This window comes from Camellia sinensis, chromosome 11 (assembly GCF_055761805.1).
Source record: "Camellia sinensis isolate YWXY chromosome 11, ASM5576180v1, whole genome shotgun sequence".
NCBI lineage: Eukaryota > Viridiplantae > Streptophyta > Magnoliopsida > Ericales > Theaceae > Camellia > Camellia sinensis.
Window position 1 is genome coordinate 67,828,244 of NC_138971.1, and position 4,222 is coordinate 67,832,465.

Consider the following 4,222-nt stretch of genomic DNA (forward strand, 5'->3'; position numbering starts at 1 on the left):
CTGTTTTCATCTTTGATTTGTCCTGTACATTTTCGATTTCTGCTTGGTTTATGCATCTATTATTCGTAGATTACATGGCAGCCATGGGCGCCTTTAGGTGAAGGTCTTCGATTCCAGTTTGCCGGAGGGTGGGGTGTCTCCCGGTACAGGATTCTGTTCGAAGGGCCAGTTGGTAGGGCCTGGTTTTTGGGGGACCACTTCTTCCGTCAGGTCTGGGGGTATACTTCTCAGGACCCTCCCTCAGCACCCCCAGTCGATATGCGGATTGCTGATAGGCTCCCTTTCCGGGATGTTGTTAGTGCTATGCTGGGTATTGATGCTTTGCTACATCTTGAGGATGGGGATTACGCTACTTACCGTCACATATACCTGATGCCTCCATTGACGGGAGTTCGTACCCCGACGATGAGGCCTGCTGGCATGCCATCTTCGAGCCAGGCCCGGGCTCGGGCTGCAGACGCCCCTTCCACCAGCAGGGCTGGTACATCTAGAGGTGGGGGTGGATTGGTTCCCCCGATTCCTCCGACTTATCCTCATCCTGGATGGCCAGACATGCCGACCGAGTTGATGGGGTGGCAATATGGGACTACCTCTCCGATTCTGATCCCGATAGAGCCTCCGATGCCCGGCCATCGATATGTCAGAGACCCCGACTCACCACCGGTATGTTTCACGGCTTTGATTTATTACTCAGATACTTGGACGTTCATTCCTTTACTGATACCCTTGCCTTTGCATCTGTAGCCCCCTGTTGAGTACATGGATCAGGTGCTCGAGATGGTAGCCTCACTTGAGGGGATGGTCCTGCGGAGGGAGGCGCAGTTGTCTATCATGGGCTTCCAGGTACCCTTTAGTTTTCTGGCATTTATCATACTTCTGATGATATGTTGATTTCTATTGCATTGATAGGCTACTTGTGTAGAGCACATCTGACACACACCTCACTTATACACTGTGTTTACATGTACCCACTTCAATGTAGTTTTCTTGTATCTGCATCTGATGTACACACTTGGACTGATGTTTTTAAATTAAACTCTTTATTCTCAGATGCCTCCGGTATATGCTCAGCCGCAGGCCGGGCCACCTGGGCCTTCTTGGGGAGGTGGACCATCTGGGCCTTTTCGAGGAGCTGGGCCATCCAGGACTTTTCGAGGAGCTGAAGGGGGGGTCATCTCATAGACGCAGAGCACACATTGTAGAGGAGGAGCCCGGTGAGGATGAGGAGGAGGAGGAGGCTGCAGATCGTCAGTCGGAGACATCTGCTGACAGAGAGGATGGCTCTGGTCTTGGTTCCGGGAGTGGAGGCGAGGCTGAGGGGGATCCCGAGGACGACGACTCCGATTCAGATGATGATGATGGCGATGGTGGCAGAGAGTCTATTCCGCAGAAGAGGATGAAGAGGGCCTCTTATTCCTGCTCTTGAGAGCACAGATACGGCTGTTTCCTGTTTTATTTATCTTTTTGCTAGTAGTTGTAGCACATTGTACATTATCGGGCAGTTTTGTTCTTTGTAAAACTTGTGCCTTAGTCTGTAAAATGTTGTAACAAGCGAGGCATGATGGAATGAAACAGCTTTTTGAAAAAAGTGTTGTATTTTAAACTCTTAGCATCATATCGCATCATTTTGCACCATAATGAGATTGAATGGAAATGTGCATTGTGCATTTTGCCCAGTTAGGTAGTGAACCGACGCAACAACTTAACTTTCTAAGATATAACAAAACCTTAGCAAGTTTACAACTCGATAAGCAAAACACAATAGCATTGACAACTCAATAAACAAGACTCAAACAAAAATTGCTTAAACAAAGAGTAACAACTCAAAAACACGAAACACGACAGCTCGACAAACAACTCGATAAGCAAAACGACAACTCGATAAACAAAACAACAGCTCGATAAACAAAACTTAACAAAACAAAGTGTACTTCGGACGATCTGGGCAACGGAACGCATCTGAAATAGAGGGAAATGGAGGCCTTCGACACACCCGTTGCATGGAAATGCTTGAAACTTTCTCTTGGAGAGTAAAACAGGGCTAAAGACACACATTGGAGCATGGCCGGCTAGTTTTTGGAGCCGGCCCGCCAGATTTATTGCAAAGGGGAGGCCACCAGCTAGTTTTTGAAAAAGGAAATGGCCGGCCTGCCAGAAAAGGTGGCCGGCCGGCCACTTAGTCCAGCAACCGTCAAATTTTTGACACTTGTCCCCCGAATAGTGCCTTTTCCTCTTTAAAAGCCTTAGCTCCGTGGTTCATTCAACTCATCTTAGTTTTGCACAAAAATAGAGGCGTTTCTCGTTGAAAATCTCACAGCTTGGATCGCTTCTCTAGATGGTTCGGAAAAGTTGAACTTCCAGGGTTTCAGCTTGAATACACTGTTCACGCTGAGTCGCACTCCGCTGCACCTTCCTTTCCTCCATGCCGCGGTGAGGTTTTGGAACCCGGTGACGCATGTCTTTAGCTTTGGCGGGCAAGAGGTATGTCCAACTTTTGAATATTTTCAAGTGTTGATGGAATCTGAATGTCATGAAGAGATCTTGCCCCAGTTCCGCTTTGGCCACGCCCAAGCTTTAGGGTGGATGTGTGGACTCACCGCGCATGACGCTCGGTCTCTGATCTGTAATGGGGAACTGGATATCCTGGGTTTGATTCATCGCTTTTCTGACGCTGGTGACCGCAGCAACCATTGTTGGCAAGGTTTTCGGCAACACGCCCTTTGTTTGTGCCTACTGTCTCACTTTCTGCTTTCCCCGGGCTTTGGCGGATCTAGCATTCGTCTGATTGAAGTTGCTCAAGGCTTGAGAGAAGGAAAGAGTTGCATCGCCATGACCTTGGCCGAGACACTGATGGGCTTGGATGCTTTCCATCGCCGGGAGACGACTAGATTTGCTGGGAGTCCACTACTGCTGCAGGTAATGTTTCCCACCCATTCTCACATATGTATTTGCTCACATCACTCGGCCCTCAGGCTCGATTTTTCTCACAAAAACCCTTTTCTCACTTTTCCCTCACCGTACATCTCTCTATTCTTTATTCTCTCATTTTTCATCCCTCCCCAGGTATGGTTAATGCACAAATTACAGGTTGTGGACTCTTGCCCAGCCTACTCAGCTCGAGGCTATTTCTTTCGACAGCGCCTAGTCGATGCCCCTGATGAAAGGTGGTGGTTTGACTAGATGTGCAATTTGTCTGCAGGTCGCATTGCTTGGCGTTGTCCTTGGCTCAATCTTCCGGCAATGAGCTATAGCATGTCCCGGTTGATCGGGATCCAGTTGATTGGTCTGACCCACTGTGTGTTCTACTTTCCGTTCCGGTTCCTGCGCCAGTTCGGTCATGATCAGATTTGCCCGCTAGAGGGGATTGAGTATCCGGCTGCTTTCCCGGTCCGAGGTGCACAGCTTGCCCGATATGCCACAACATGGAGGACTAGAGAGCTCCTGGGCCCTGCTCCTGCTTTCAGTTGCACTTTGTCTGACGAGTGCTTGGATTGGCTCAATGAGGAGGCACAGATTGGGCCTAGCTTGGCATCAGAGGCTTCGACCAGCTCTGGGAGGGGGCGCAGGGATACTTGACTTGACTATGCCCCGGATTTATTGCTTTATTAGTACTTTCAAGTTTTCTTTATGAATGTAATAAAAAACAACTTCGATTGTATGCAAGAGTAGGAGAACTCTGTTTTGAAATCAATGAAATTGAAGGTTGTGGTACTAAAAATTTTCCGCTTTGGTCCAAAAATGGTCTTAGTTGCAAAGAGATTAATTTGAACAAAGTCAACTTTTATTATAACTTTTCAAAACCATTTTCAATATGGATCAGAACTGGACACGCCTAAGATCTGTCACTGAGATGCACAACCCCGGATCCTAGCAACTGGAAAGTTGCCCCTAGTCTGAATAGTACTGTGACAGCGTGTGGCAACAGAAAGTTGCCCCTAGTCTGAATAGTACTGCGACAGCGTGTGGCAACGGAAAGTTGCCCCTAGTCTGAATAGTACTGCACCAGAGATTGCGATAAATGCTGATGGATAAAGATGACTGAGGTGGTCAAAATGGACAAAGTTGATCGGGGAAAATTTTATGGCTGAACTTCAGGATGAAGTTGCCTACGTATCCCAAAGATGGGAATGAAGCCTTACGTAGTTCAGGCTTAGGTTCACTCGAGTATTTTCACTCTCCTTTTACGCTCTAACTTTTGCCAAGGTCGCCCTTTGCGGATTTT

General features: G+C 47.9%; 1 long non-coding RNA gene across 1 annotated transcript; it reads left to right on the top strand.

Annotated features, from left to right (window-relative positions):
* The first annotated feature begins 349 nt into the window (after positions 1 to 349).
* On the top strand, positions 350 to 1,136 carry LOC145803150 (uncharacterized). Its single transcript, XR_014345267.1, has 3 exons — positions 350 to 663; positions 745 to 843; positions 1,051 to 1,136. It is a non-coding gene; the product is annotated as an uncharacterized LOC145803150 (long non-coding RNA).
* Positions 1,137 to 4,222: the final 3,086 nt, after the last annotated feature.